Genomic DNA, 16,853 nt, shown 5'->3' with positions numbered 1-16,853 from the left:
ACAGCCTTTTTTCCCCAGGCCCTGAGTTGTTCTCATGGTTATTACTCAGTAGTCACTATTTATGGGGATCAAAGAGCGGTGTGTAGTGTTACATCATCTGTCTTACTGATGCCACAGACTGAGGTAAAATTACTCCTCCATCCCTCTCATTACTTGGTTTGTATGTCCATCCATCTCTGGCCCTTTGTGCAGCCTTATTCCACTGGGAACTGGTGTTAGCTGCTGCCTCCCCTCCCAGCCCTTAAATCCTTCCCAGAGTAATTGCATCCCTGGACAGCATCCATCTCTGTTTGAAGCTACATCTTATATACCTGTCATATCCTCTCAATTATTCCCAATTTACCTTTGTTACAGACAGCTTTTGCTGGTTATTAATCTTGGTCATCCAGATCACCAAAGGAGGAAAAAGATATCAGATCCACAAAGCTCAACTGAAAATGTAGAGTGGGAATGGAGGTTTCTTTGATTTCTTCATTTAAAAGGTTTTTGCACGATCTGTCGGTCAATTCACAAATCTTTTACATGGCCTTTAATGCTATTTTAATCCACTTGGTACTGCTAAATGGGGCATCAAGTGACATTGACATTTTTGCCATGCTGGCTCCCACAGAATTTGGAATATTTCTCAAATTCCTCTATGTATGTGATACAGCTCACAGGGACCTCGCAATCAAGTGAAAGGAAAAGGGGTTAAATAAATAGGAAGGGAGCATTCAGTTAGAAGAAGTGGAAGGACAGAGGATAGTACAATTCTTCATGTTAACTTTGACAAAAATTGCAAGATAAAAAATCATCTCAACTTCATGTCTGTAATTAATCAGATTATTCAAACATCAACGTTTTCTTTTATAGTAAGATAATCAACCTTCTTTTCTCCTTTGAACAACATTAAAGATATTGTTGAAGTTTTCAGAAATATCTCTTAATATGTCAAAGAGATAGGTACCTTGGATAGTACATTTAAATCTTCATAGGTAAAATCTTTTATATTGGCTGATAGTGAATACAAAACCATACTTTTTTTTTAGTTATGCACATTATTTAACATTCTCTGAGGTTTAAAATGAATTAGAAATTATAAAACCATTATCAGTGATAAAGAGTACAGAAAATACATATGATTAAAATTCCTGTCATTCTGGTATCCACATTAACAGGTTTTTATTTCTATCTAGTTAGGGTTCCATACAACATATAATTGTGAAAATAACTCTTCCTTAAATTTTCCTCACTCTGCCAGTGATGTGTTTTCTGTGCTTTTGACTTTCCTTAGCTTAGCTAGATACTTCATAAGCAAAAATCAATATAAATAAAATGCTTGGAACTAGTGCTTTCTTTTTTTTTTTCTTTTTTCTGTTACTGCATTTATGAGTTCTGTTGTGAAATGAAGATGGAATTTCAGTCTTGGCTATCATATTTTTATTTGAATTGTAGCTTAATGGAAATCTAATTTGGTCTTTTTAAGGAATTTCAGTCTCATTTTTTTAGGTTTTAAGTCCTACACTAGTGAGTCTCAGGAGTATCTCAAGAGCTCTGTAGAGGGAAAATACATATTTCTTGGATAAATTCCTATCAGAACTTGTTTTCAAATGATTTTGTCTCTGGAGTCATAATTTTGCATTGCTAATCTCCAAATTGCAATCACAAAATTTATCATATCTTTGTCATTATTTAATGACCAAGAATAAATTCCTTGATATTTTAAATGGAAGCTTAATCAGTGTTCAAAGTAAAAAAAACAAATCTCTCTTTTCCTGGATTAAATTCAGTTCCTTTTTGGCTGTATACTGAATTTACAAGATGCAAAATGTTTTTTTTTCTTTTCTTTTTGAGACTTTCCTATTGTTTCAATTTAGCAACAATTTCATGTGAAATAAAAAGTTCTTTAAAGCCTATTAATACTTCTAATCACTAACCTTAGAAAAACTCAGAATTCCTAAACACCTGAAGGACCCAAGCAGATTTAAAATTGTCATTGATTAGCAATCCCTGAAAGTCAAGTGCTCTGCCTTTGTGATAACTAAAGTCTATTTAAGCTTTCATTTACTTTATATGTTCTGCTAGCCAGGAAAAAATAATTATCTTTAAAAATATTAAGATAAAACTCAGCAAAAATTCCAACAAAGGATTTAATTTTAAATTACAGACATTATTCCGCCAGAGTTTAAGTAACTGAGAATTCTTTGGTTTGTAAGGGAGTAAAAACCCAGTTGTTTTGATATATTTTAAGTAAAGAATATAGGTGAATTTATCCATATGATTGAGAGATTCTGAAAGAACTCACTGGAACCACCCCTGTGCAAGTCACCACAAGGATCAACTGAATGCATAAATGGGTAGGATCTGGGAGGAAAGGAAAGGAAAGGAAAGGAAAGGAAAGGAAAGGAAAGGAAAGGAAAGGAAAGGAAAGGAAGGAAAAGGAAGGAAGGAAGGAAGGGAAGGAAAAGAAAGGAAGGAAGAAGGAAAGGAAGGAGAAAGGAAGGGAAGGGAAGGAAGGGAAGGAAAGGAAGGGAAGGGAAGGGAAGGGAAGGGAAGGGAAGGAAAGGAAAGGGAAGGAAGGGAAGGAAGGAAGGAAGGAAGGAAGGAAGGAAGGAGGAAGGAAGGAAAGGAAGGAAAGGAAAGGAAAGGAAAAGGAAAAGGAAAGGGAAAGGGAAAAGAAGGAAGAGAGAGAGAGAGAAAAAGAATCATGTGTTCCTTTCTGAAACAGCCACAGCAGCTGTGCATGAATTAATGTTTATGTGTTTTAGACTTCAGGCAGTGATGGCTTTAATGTTATTTGATCTTGATCTATTTCAAATGTCAACAGCTCTCATCAGTTTTTTATTGATAAATGAAAATAGGAGCTGAGTTGGATAACAGATCAACAATTGACAAAGACAGATACATATAACTCTAAAACAGCAATTTATGAAAGGATTCTTGGAGGTCACCTGGTTCCAGCTCCCTCTCAAGGCAGAGCTGGCTTTGAATTTAGAAGCAAGTCTTGAGTCATACACAGTTAAAAATTGAATTTTTCCCAGAATGGAGGTTCCATTTTCCCAGGATGGAGGTTCCATTTTCCCCAGGAGGTGACTTGCTTAGGAGAAAAACAATCTTAAGGAAATGAGTCATGAAGGACCAGTTGGTCATAAAATGGAGAGGAGGAGATCCTTATCAAAAAACAGCTGCGACAATTTTATGATAAGTGGCACAGAATACACTAAAAATGATCACAGCACCTGCTTCCCATAAGGACAGCATGATGGGGAGTCTCAGCTTTTATAGAGGTGATGCTCCACTGACACTTTCTAAAACATGAGCTCAGTACCAGAGAGGATGTGAGGGACAAGTTGTGTCTTCCTCATTTAGTATTCTGGAGACCAATGTCTTCATCTGTCCTCCACATGCTACCCTAGAAAATTTTGTTGATGCAATAGTTTGGGGATTCTGGATAAAACCCTTCCTGCTTTTAGTATATGGACCTCCCAAATTTTCCAAACTCATCTCCATTTTCAGTAAGGAAACATAATAATTTATAAATTATGTTTGTTATGTAGGTTAAAAAGGTCATTAATATCCATCAATTTTGTCTCTGTGTGTATATGTGTGCAGACACTTACACAACAATGGTAGATTAATTTTTTGTTACCCAGTGGGGTAGGGACAGGACTCTCATGATCCCTCTGCTGTTCAGACAGGAATTCTGCCACACATCACTACCAGGCAGAGAACCCCAGCCTTACTCTCCTAGCTTAAGGACAGAAAAACAAATCACAGAGAAATTACAGTTCATCCTGCCTTTCCCCAAAAGCACTCAAAAAGAATGGACCAATTATTTTTTTTTAATTTTTTATTCATGGGTTGGATGGATAGAAATTCCAATGAGGGAGCTGCTTCATCTGCCTTTTTATTCTGCGCTAAAAAAGGAGCCTTGGTAATTAGATTAAACTGAATGTGTAATTTTTAGATGAACATTCTCATGGAGATTAAGGGTCAGAAACATGATGGTATTTAAACTTTCAGCTCCTTTTTTAGGCAACTGTCTCACATTGATTTTACCAATGCCAGCTGCCTGAGTAATTTCTGAGATTTAGATCTAATTACAGTGTAAAGATCATGTGTGAAGGCTGTGGCTGACCTTACTAAAGTAAATCTTTCAAGAAACATTCCATCCTCTCTTGGATAATATCAATAATATTTCCATGTCTGCTTCATTACTGAGATATAATAATGGGAAAATGCATTTATAGCTTATACTCTATGGAAATATTTATAAATAAGTTTTTAAGATATAAATGATAGATTTTAAAACTTTAGGTAGTGTAAATTTTTTTACTTTCTATTTTATTATTGATGGGGATGTTCCTTCCCATCTTTCAGCAATAATAAGAGAAAACTAATATCAAATTACTTAAAGTTCATAGGTGGATGTGTTACATTAGTTATTAATTCAGGAGAAAACTTAGTCACATGGCTGCAGTCAACTTTCCACACTTTTAACCAGGTTTGACCATGTTCTTTTACATCCATTTTACCAAATTAAGACACTGATAATAATACTGCAAGTATTGCTTCCACATGTCCTGACCAATATTAAAATTATTTCTTTTGAATATTAATTTAAACTAACATTTGTTCTACTCACATGGACAGAATAAAATCATTTACCTCAATTGTCAAATCATAACAAGCTTTAAAGTCAGTCTTGCTTTAGGAAGTGTTCTCTCCTACTCCTCTTCCTGTTTTATTTTAGAAAAGCTGAGGAAAGTCCTGGAATTAATGTGAAAATGAAATATGAAGTATGAATTAATGTGAATGCAGAAATGTTAAAAATTCATTACTGAATTTACGTCTTTACAAGAAGAATTCATTTTTCTGTAGAATAAATAGCATTTTGATACTTGCTAAAAAGGCATTATTTCTTAATTATTAATAAAAATGTAATAAAAGGATATTAATCTTTAAACTCAGAAGAGAGACACGTGTCATCCAATGTCTATGCTACTAAAAAAGCAAAATTTAATTCATAAACATAATTGTAATTTATTAGGGATAAACTTGGCACTTTTTTGCCCCTTTCAATGTCATGCAAATGAAGCTTTGTAAAATGCAACTATTCAGCTTTGGTGATTTTTCTCTACTAAGACATCCAGGAGCATTTTGTGTTTGGAAAATGATTTTTCAGTGCTTCTGTACAAGGAATTTAGTGGCTCAGGACAGAAATGCATTTATTGGTTATTCTATAGTGGCAGATGAAGTGAACACTTTACTTCTACTAAGTGATGATAATTTTTGAGACTTGAAGAAAACAATGCCAGGAGTTGCTCAGTTTCTTCCCATCATGCTGACACAGCTCTCCCCAAATGAGACTGCACAAGACTTTTATCCTTTATCCTTTTATTCCTTCTGAAAGCTGCTTCCTAGGCCAGTTGGGCTTCAAATGGGAAGCAAAATCCTGCAGTGACAAAGATCAGAGGAGGCCTCTGAGGAGGGATGAATAAACTCTTGAAACAGTGAATAACACCTTGAGTGCTGCACAAAAGCAAAAATGCCCAAAGAACTCCAGGTATAACATTTCCAGGGCCTGAAAGATACCAGCAAGTTCTAGAATTGATTTGGGAGTTTGCTGACTCAGATGTTAACTTAATTTTTGAACAGCTCAGGAAGAGCGACTTCAATTTAGATGAGCAGAGAAAAATCAAACCCATTTGTTTACTTTCAATCTGAAAATAAATCTCCCTGATTTCATTCCCTGTGAAATTTAAATTCTGCCTTTCACCACACTAATAAGATTGCCATATGCACATGTTTTATTAATCATAAAAGCTTATTTAATTTATATGGCGTTATTTACTTTCTGAATTAATAGTATGGTGGATATCCAGAGTACACAGCTGACATTATTATCTCTATTACTGCTTAATGCTTACAGTGCAACAGAGCCTCAAAGCCTCCAGAAATGACTGATGTCCCTGGTGCTGGGCTCATTAATGCTCACAGGGAGGAAGGAAAGCAGAAGTCTGTGCACCAGGACAAAACTCTTTTGCTTTGTGCTTTGATGTTCCCTGTGCTGAAGTAATAATGGAAAAATCAGATTCTGGGCATGCACAGGAAGGGGCAAATAGGCAGAAGGTGTTTCTGATTTCTGATTTGGGAGTGTTCTGTTCTTCCTCTACACCCATGGTGATACTTAGCTGTTGTATCTTAAATACCCTCACTAAATTGTTAATAAGAGTTCAGTCATATTGCCCAGTCAGAGCCTTCTCTGTGGAACAAAAATTACAATTTTTTTTTTTTTAGCTGAGAATATTTTAGCATCCGGTGGTTTTAAATGAGTTGCATTTAATTTTATCGTATGGCATGATTTCTATAACATAATATATAAATATAATATAATATAATATAATATAATATAATATAATATAATATAATATAATATAATATAATATAATATAATATAATATAATATAATGTAATATATATAACATATAATATGTTATATAATTATATGTTATATAATTATATGCTCTATAACATAATTATAGGAAGCACATTTTTTAAAAAACCTTTAGAATAGTCTGCTTTCTGACATGATTAGCCAAATGGTTTAATTTACAATATCTCTAAAAAACAAAAATGCTTGCTTTGCATAGGAATACAGTACAGAAGATAGAGCAATACAATATATAAGTCCAGTAACTGAAAACTAGATTGTCTGCCTAGTTAATTACTGCTGAACTTTAATAAAATAGATATTAGACCTGAAAGGGACATCCTACTATAATAAAGGGCAAATACCTTGTAAGATTATTTCAAGTTGGTTCAGCTGCATTAATCAATATGGGAAGACAGATGTCTTAGAAATCCTACCCATTTAACCCAACAAAGTTTATATGACTTGATAATTAGAGTTGTTGGGTTTTATTTTTCCTTTTATTAATGGAAAAATAAAAGAATTTTTTAAAAAAACCCAACCTAGCCCCTTGCCATAAACTTATATACTAAAAAGCTAAAAGGTATCTCATAAACTCATCAAACTTTGCATAATACATTATTTAGAATGGAACTGGTTTTGCCCCCTAGAAAAACCCTAGAAATCTGCTTAGCTTTGATTAACATTTTAAAATACTATTAAGTTCAATTAACTAATTGGATTAAACTTGATTAAACACAGCTCCCTTTGGCTTCACTGTATTTTGAATCAGCTTCTGAGCAAGTTGCAAGACTAATCTAAATTACACTAAGTCACTGCATGAAATCCTGTCTCTGCTGAAATCAGTGCTAAAACTCCCATGGACTACATTTAGGTCAGAATATTATTGAAATTGTCTCATCAAAGTAGTGCTCAGCTCAAAGGCTTCTTTGCAGCAGTAACCTAAGTCCTGATATCACCTGGGATTCAAGCTGCTTGAATGAGTTTTAATTTTGTCCCTGCTGCTCAAACAACAAAGTAAGGACTAAGCAGGGCTGGAGGGGTCTTGTGGAAAGAAAACCATAAGTCTAAAGATTTTTTGGGTTTTTTTTCCTTTCCAGGTTTTCTGTGTACTGTTTGATTCCTCCAAATGCTTTCTTTGCAGTCCTGAGCTTTATAAAATCCAGGTGGTTTGTAAAAGTCATAACTGTAAGGTCAACAGACCACCAGCATTTTAACCTTGTTATTTGCCTCTCGTTGTTGTGATATTTGTTTTAACGTGTCAGCCTGGATTTTGCACTAACCTTAGCATTTATCAGAAGATAACTGGATTCAAATATATAAATTTGGTTAAATGCAAGGTAACTTTGCTCAAAGCAGCCCATATTATTCTTGGGCTGCTCTGGATTTTTGGGTATCACAGTGCTGATAACACACCAATGTTTTGGCCATTCTTAAAAGCACTTACACAAGATTAAAGTTCTCAGTTGTGATTTGTCTGTGTCCAAACCAGTCAGAAATTTCCATTTCACTTCTGTGGTTTGTGTTGGGTTTTGGGGGTTTGTTTGCATGTTTGTTTTTTTTTTGGGGTTTGGTTTCTTTGGTTTTGGTCTTGCTTTTGGTTTTGCTTTTGGTTTATTGCTGTTGTTGTTGGTTTTTATTGTTGTTGTGGGGTTCTTTGCTTTTGAGCATTTCTTTGTTGTGAGAGTTTTTGTGACTTTGTTTCAAAATGGACTAACATTTAGATTCTTTTGATAATAATTAACATGACTGATTAAATGGAAGGTTGGTTTCTGAGAATTTCTCCCAGGAAACAAAAACTGGAGGTATCTAGAATATAAATAAATATTTGCATCTATAGGAGAGCTAGCTCACACACAACTGTCACACAGCCAGCATGTTTTGAATATGTTATGACTTATAATTCCGAATTTCATTTAAAAATACCTTTAGAAACAATTTGGGTTCTTTTTCACTGTTCAGCAGGTGTATGTTGGCTGAATACAGTATTGCAGGTATTAATTAAGCAGTATATTGACAGTCTGACAGTGACCAGCAGTACATGTTGAACAACCTGTGCAAGGAAATTTCATTCTGCCAGTCAATTCTGGGAAGTGTTCTAGAAAGTGGAGCTTTGCTTTGGTTTAATTTAATTTCTAATTTCATTTCTAATTTCTAATTTTCTGCTTATCCTCTGTGTGTTTTCTTATGTGATATTTTGCAAACTGAAGTTCTCTAATAATTTATAATGCAGACATAAGTTTTTGTACCAGAAATCTGACTTTGTGTAATGCTCTTTTCCCCATCCCCTTTTTGAAAAAATTTAACAAAGGGAAGAGGGGAACAGGGATTTGTGTTTAGCTGATGATGCTACTGGGTTGAAATTGCCAGCATTAAGAAATGGACAGCTGGGTGTGCTAGACTGGAGTAATTTACAGACATTTAATAATCAGGTTAGTATACCCTCAGATTAATTAGTGTTGCTTCTCATGAGACTCCTTAATATGGCAAAAGTATATAATGGTCTAAAAGCTGGATTGGGATAAGAGATATTCAAAGAGTTGATATTTTTGGCTGTTAGTCAGAAAAATCTACAAATTAAAAAATTGATGTGTAACTATTCAAATGGGAAAAAGTCTTTTTTTCTGTATCTAAATAATTTAATGTAAGCCATTTATTTTGAAAATGTTTTTGTTACTGTTGCTTTCTTCTTGTGCATCAAACTGGTGTAGATTTTCAGATATTTAAATAGGTTTTAATAGCATCAAACCAAAATTCTTTAATTTTTCATTTTCTCATCATTTGCTTAATTCACCATAAATCGAACAAGTTATTTTTATTGACCATGAGCCACATATTTGACAAACCTATTATTCAACCCCCAAACTAAGTCCTAAATTGAATTTCCACTGTCAAGCCCTTCCAGCATTGAGGATTTACCTTTTCTTCATAAGTTCTAATTTATACCACGTCGAACATTTACACGACCTTAAACACAAGGAATAATAACCTTTTTACCCTTGTTTTCCTGATTCTCACATGTTTCTGCAGAAGATGGGTGTATGTCACTCTTAAGTCCTCATTGCCAGATGTCTAATTTTCATGTCTGAATCAGTCAGAAATTGATATTGTTCAAAGTCAGTTACAGAAGGAACTAATTAGACTAATCAAGGGAATTTGATGTGCTGGGGAAATTATCCTTACCCTCTGAAGTTGATATGAACTTTAGACAGGCACTGCTGACTCCTGCACAAAAGAAATGGAATTTTCCATTTTGTTAGTGGGCAAGCAAATCAATTCTGTGGTGCTTCCTCATTTGAAACATTTTCCAAAGTTGTGTCTGTTCAAGGAGGGAATTCAGATTCCTGATTGATTCTGCACAGATTTGCATAGGTGCAGTTCTGCCTTTGCTGTGTTAGATGCTTGCTTTGGTGATTAAATCTAGGTCTGAGTACCAATATTGCCTGGTGTAGTTAATTCAACATTTTCCCCTTCCAGCCAAATAATTAGTTTGCAAATTTACTGTTTTATAAGTGCAGTATCATGTAAATTGAATCTTTTTCAGTGACACTTGATTTATTTTCTTATGATAGGTTGAGGGGGCAAGCCAGCCAACATGTAGTGCAAATCTGACCTCTCAGTGCCTTCCCTTTCACTACAAACAGAAGATTTGATCTTATCTTCTCAGCCCCAGTTTAATGGCTTCTATTTGTGACTGAATGTTAATCTTAGGTTAAGCTCCTCAGGGAGCTTGATCTTGTGTGGAAAGCTTCTGGAGATGATCTTATTTAAGTGGAACCACAAAAACCGTGTAGCAATTACCAGGAAATGCTTCACAATTGCTGCACCCGGATCTGCATGGTGTTAACCCTCTGCTGGGAGTGGAAAGTTGTGACTGTGGAAATCAGGGCTTACTGGAGGAAAAAAACACCTGTGATACAGAGTAGGGAAGGTTTCCTGAGTTTCTTAAAAATCTCCAAAAGAGGCATTTCCACATTCCTAAAAATTCTGCAAAACTATCAAATATTTGAATTCATTTCCTCAACTCATCTCTGTTGAGCACTTTAATAATTTAAGGAAAAATCTCAGTGGAACTGGTGAATTAAACTCTTGGGAATTAGAGGTTAATTTTTTTTTTCTCTTGTAATTATGACGTGTGATTTGGACACAGCAGGTTGTGAAATTGTTGCTTTCCAAAATGAAATAAAATTATTATACTACAACCCTTTCTCTGCTTAAGCTGAAAATAGTAAGTTCCAGCAGCATTGATACCCTTCCAAATGTGTCCCCAAAAAGACATGACTCTTAAATTTAAAAATCAATAGCTTCAGTGCTTGCCAGACGCAAAAATACAAAAGTTATCCTTTCTGACAAGTGTTTGGATTTTAGACTGATGAATTGCATTTCAGCAAGGATTGGGAAAAAAAATCCAGTGCTTCTCTTCTCCTACAGAGTAACATTACAATAAAAGATTTTCATGTCTCACTTATTTTGTCTTCTCTGGCTACAATGTCAGAATTGCACACCAGAGCAAGGAAGTTATCTCAGACTATTTGTTTTCCTATTGAAGTGTATATATACAAACCTCAGTGATTTTTTGAAAGTGGTTTTGAGTTACAGTGGCTTTTAAGGAACTTATTCTATTTTTTCTGCTTCGTTTTATTAGCATCTAAAACCACTTAATATAGCTTATAAATTAGAAGCAGGGGAAATTCTGCTAGAATATCAAAATACCAGTGATGTTGGCCAGCTACAGAGTCCATTGGAGGTGCTGTTGTAGGTATTGGCTTTGTAAGTCAGCAGGTGATTTAAAAATATTAATCCTCTCCTAATGTGCACATAGCAGCAAGGGTAGCATTTAAAGGTCAGTCAATATCTGTCTTCAAAAGTGAGTTGGGGAGTTAACCACATCTGTCTCAAGGAATTCAAACAACACCAGCCCCTGAGCACAAAAGTTAGAAATAACAGCCCTAAGTGGGTGTCATTTGCAAGGAGATGGGCAAATGCACTTTTGGCATCATTGGACTCCCCTTAAATTCAAACTGCTGCCACACAGCACTGCCAGTACAGTAACTCCAGGATGGACCCCACAGGCAGGCGCTCCCATATGAACAGCAGTGATGATCTAAGTGAAAACTCAATTACTGAACTATGCAATGCCTTTCTGTTGGTATGTGCAACATATCAGAGCACTGCAGAACAAGCAGGAAGATTTGTGTGCATAAATTTGTCTTGTTTACCTTCAGATGTTAATGCTACTTATCAAGCTACTGCAGAGGCCAAAGAAACAGCAAATAAAAAGTTGTATTATCCTGTGTACAGTTTAAAAAGGCAACAAAACCCACAACCAAATACACTAAACCAATGAAAAACCAACAAGGACTAACCCTGAGCTTCTGTGGAAGCCAGTTGTCCGGTTTTCGGCTGTTTGAAGGGCCTGGGAAGGCCCGGAGTGGCCTTGGGGCAGCCCGCGTATCAAAGGACGAGAAGAGGCTTCAGTTCTTCTTTCGGTCTCTGTGTTTATTAATTGTTTATCTAAAAGATTTTCTTTCAGCCCGACAGAGGTCTGCTCAGCAGCCAGCCATGAGCACACTGTCCTGCCCTCCGGACAGTCACCTATCTTTATACCCAAAGTTGCGTGTACAATATTTATCATTTTTCCCCAATACCTTTCCCCCTTATTGCCCGGTGCACTTTTAGTAATGACCAATCCCAAAGTGCCACCATCACCACAGAAGATGAGGAGAAGAAGAAGAAGAAGAAGGACAGGACACGCCCAATTCCTCCATCTTACTTCTCTAAACCCCCCTGTACATAAATCCTAAACCCTGTGTCTCACCCTCTAATTAACTAATCCCTTCACCATTCACCCCGGTGAAATCCTCCTATCCTCATACAGGTGTCGTCTCCTGTGTAGGATCAAAGTCCAGCCACCAGACACTTCTGGCAACATTCCAGGACTCCCGAGCCCCCAAGGGTGGTCTCGGTGGCTCAGCACCTCAGTCCTGAGGTGCTGAGATCCCACAGTATATATCCAAACTTCACTTTAACTCAAATATGTCTTTAACTGAGACACCTTAGCCTTCTTCAACCCAGTCATTCCATAAAGAAAAGTTTACTCAAGACCTTCTGTGGGAAATGCAATTCAGAGCCTGAATTTTATTTACCACACTGATTAACAAGAGTGAAAAAAAGGTGAGAAGATATTCTTGTTAACAGTTTATGAGTGGCATCTCAAGAAAACATTTATTCCAGTGTTACACCCCAGTGTCACCAGTGCAGTGTGTGGGCAGCTGCACATGGAGAAGAATTTCCTCTGAACAAGGCATGGGTCCTGCTGGAAGCTTGATGTGAATCCACCCTGACCAACATTTCTGTGCCTGGAGCTTAGGCCCTTTATTTCTAGAGAGAAAATTACGCTGGCTGAAATTCCTAGAACCTGTAACAGACTCTGAAAATCCTAAAATAAAGAGCACCTATTAGACTGCATTTACAGCTTTTTGATATGACCACAATTTTCATCCAGAATTTTTCTATTACCTGTGGATTATTTACCTTCATCCAAAACCACGCACAATGGGGGTTTTTGCTCAAATACATCTTTCACTTTAACCAAAAAATCAGACACAAATTTTGTCATATTATAAAGAGTCTCTTCTCTGTATGGGAGATCATCTGGATTGTCCCCTTTGGAAACAAATAGAAGGGACAGGACAGTAATTCTTGACATGTAATTAATAGAATTGTATGTAATTAATAAACTGAGTATGTATCACTGAATTATAGTTTTATGCCTATGACTTATGGTCCTGGGAAGATTTAAGAAATTAAGAAATCTAGTCACTGAAAATAAGAAATCTAGTTTTTTGGTTTGTGGTGGGAAGGTTTCTTTGTTTTCCTTTTTCTTTTTCTCTAGATATGAATCATATCAGGGGTTAGGGAGGAGAGGAGGTGAATATTCCTGGCAATTTTTCTTTTAAAGAACTTCCTTCCTGAAAGTAATTTTATAACTGAAGAACAAGAAAACAATTTTGTAGTACTCACCTGAAACATGGTTCCTTCATGGTGTATGCAAGGTGAGATTCTGCGTCCATCAGTTTCAAAAAATTTCAGGCTAGTTTGAGACTATCACCATAGTCTGTGCTGAGATGTTTAGAGGACATGGAACTAAAAACCACATTTAGACGCTGTGCACAAGTGATAGAGCTTCATTCAAACAAAATTATAGCTTGAACTACAGTTAAGAAAATGCTGAAGTACAGAAAATATGGTCTTGAGAGAGAGAGGTATGACTGTAAAGAAACCTTAAACTCTTCCCTGAGTAGAAGATTATAGGAGTGGAAAAGACCTTTGGATATTTACTTCAGAAAATGTCTATTTCAAAGTCTAAGTATATGACTACTGTTATATTTTTTAATACAGTTTGCTAGGAAAAACATCTCCCAGACATTAAATCTCACTTATTAAAATTTTAGCAATTTGTTATGGGCTGAATACCAGAGGGATTAGGCATCATTTGATTTAAATCCATGTTTGGAGATTAATATTTGAGACTGGGAATTCTTTGTTTAATTTGCAAACAAATGTACAGTTTTAGTTTCAGATTTGAAATGTCATGATCTCATGGCTTTCTAATAAGGTCAGGAGTTGATTAAACTTGTATGATCTTTAAGAAATTAGGAAACTGATCACAGTCCAACAACAATAAAAAAGATATTTCCCAGTTGAGAATTCAGGTATGAATTCATTTCTAAGAAACTTTAATATTAAAACTTCATTGCATAAACATAAGCTATTTTCCATTTCAATCTGAGCATTTGTCTTGCTAATGACTTAAATGACATCCTAATTAGAGTTGAATAATCCACTGAGACATGAGCAGACTTGACTTCTTTACTATTCAAAACTCTCTACATTTTGTTCTTACAAAAGACTTGCTTCCCTTACTGTAAAAGGAAGCAAAAAACCTATGAGAAAACACTGTTCTCAAAACTTACTTTTTTTCTGATTTGGATTTTATTCACAGGTGATTTGTAAATTTAAAAAATGCTCCTCAAGTTGATCTCTGCACTTTCAAGGTACTGAGCAATTTTTCTGATTCTCCAAAATGCACTTTCAGCACTTATCTCTTAAAATATCACAAAATCTAGGTTGGAAAGTGTCTCAGTGTTACAAATATCTGACTTAGTATGCAATGATTTGTGGAAAAGGAGATTTAATGAAGAAGGGAACTATGGTCCTCTAAATCTTTTTAACAGTTTGGAGGATCTCTGAGAAATCCTTCCATCCTTCTGCCTCTCCATCCTCTGTCGCTTGATTCCAATGTATCTGGCAAATCTTGTTATTGGAGCCTGCTCATGTGAAAGTGAAATTAGGATGAAAGTTAGGGGATAAAAAAGGAGTTTTAATTATGTAGAGGAGCTTGACACATGTCCCTTGGATGACACAGTCTTATGAGCCTGGCCTTTGGACCTGCCTCCCTTCCCAAAAATCCAAAATTATAGAGAAGCCACAACAGCATTTCTGCTTTGCTGTGTTCCTTCTCTTCAGCATCCCACATCTCCCTGCGCTTCAAGGACTGCTGTTCATAACCTGGCCCTTAAATTGGCACACCACTCAACAGCATTTCTCTGGTGGGAACTAATACAAGCTATTCCTGCTTTTAGTTTCTGCGCTGCCTTCACAGCTGTGTTGTACAACTGCTCAAGTGATGCCATTTCCTGACTGGGATGAGGTTTTGGTATGTAAATCTAAGGCATCTCTATAGCACCATGGTGATTGCTCAAGAAAAACTTTTCAGAGAAATTTTCATTAATAAGGTGGTATGAGTTGAATATTCATGAAGAAAAGAAGACCAGATAGAAAGTTAAGGGATAGCTTGCCTGAAAATACAGAGAAAAAATAAATTCTAAACTGTTTCATTTTTCATCATATGCTTTTAGCAAAATCATTGTAAAGAGAAACAAACAGGGTTAGCTATCACATCACAAAGTTTGATAGATATACTAGTTGAGAAATTACCAGTGGTTATTTTATTTAAAAGCTAAACTTAAATTTCTGCCTTCCTTCAGTGGGTGAGTGGCCATAAGAAAAAAAAAAAAACAAAAAAAACCCAACATATTAATTAGTCACAACCTTGCTACCAGAACAGCTACCATGGTTTATGAAGTTGTACTGAAGTCAAGGATTTCTCAACAACCAGACTTTACTGTGAGTCAAGACTAGAGTTCAGTATCCAGTCTTTCCTCCAGGAAAATCACATGGCTTGCATTAGGAACTACCATTGCACCAACTACAATTTTATTATACAACATAATTAACTTTTCTAGACAACATTTTCATTATGTATTAAACTTCTAAAAGTCAATATAACAAGGATGTCTTTTTGCAAGTGTACATGTGCATTTAAAATTCATGCATCCATGGTGCTCAGATCAGTTGGCAGTGCTGCAATTCCTGTGCAACCACTGGTTTTGGTTTTGAATTTTGTTTCTCTCTGCTCGAGCACATTCTCAAATTATGCTGATTCCACAGGTCAAATCCTGCTCTTTTCTGCAAAGTTTCTAAATTGGAGCCATCAAAAGCAGTTGTCCTATTGTAGCCCCACTTTTCAGCTGAGAATCAAATAGACCTATTCTTATTCACCTCAGTAAGCAGCATGGACTTCCAAAAGACTATTGTAACATTTTGTCATATCCATAATAGAGAAATAATTTCATCTGATATTGTAATCTTCAGAATGGAAAACTGCAGCTCTCTAATAGCACACAGAAACATTTTACAACAGTTTTTGTACGGGAAATGAAAAGCAAAGTCTTATCCAGATAGAACTGCAGGGAAATACAGATAGGCAGAACAAAATTATCACTTGTGATTGAAGTTGGCAAGGACAGGGAGGATAAGTCTACCCTTGTGAAGAGTGCCATGGGATCTTTAATGATCAGTCACAAAGGGGCCTGAGTGGGCTGTATCACCCAATTACTGTACAGATAGGCTCATTAATGGAAGATTACAGCAATCAAATATGCTTCTCTTTAATTTTACTAGCATACCTATTCTCCTACCATGGATTCCTGTGCCCACAAATCAAAAGTTTTACTGGGAGGTGTGTGGGGGGAGAAGCATTCTTTTTCTTGTCTTTCATAAATTAAATTTTGTGAATGTTAATTCTGTGCCTCTGGCAGCAGAGCAAGTGGAAGGACACTTTTATTTTTTTGGAGTTTATCACTCAATAGTGACTGTTTTCCCATAGAGCCAAAAAAAAATCAATCTCTGCTCAAAATGCCCCTGAAGACAGGAGAATGCATTGTGTGCCTTGCTGGTTAATATGTCTATCTGATGAAAAAAAAAAAAAAAATCAATACATTTTTCTTAAAAAGGGTTACTGCAAGAGGAGAAAGTAGTTTATCTCTTTCTGATTGATGAAACTGCATCAAAGTCAGTTATCCACCATTAAGTTCCA

The sequence above is a fragment of the Zonotrichia leucophrys genome, chromosome 1, assembly GCF_028769735.1.
Source record: "Zonotrichia leucophrys gambelii isolate GWCS_2022_RI chromosome 1, RI_Zleu_2.0, whole genome shotgun sequence".
In the NCBI taxonomy this organism is placed as follows: domain Eukaryota; kingdom Metazoa; phylum Chordata; class Aves; order Passeriformes; family Passerellidae; genus Zonotrichia; species Zonotrichia leucophrys.
Note: the sequence above shows the minus strand (reverse complement) of the source record.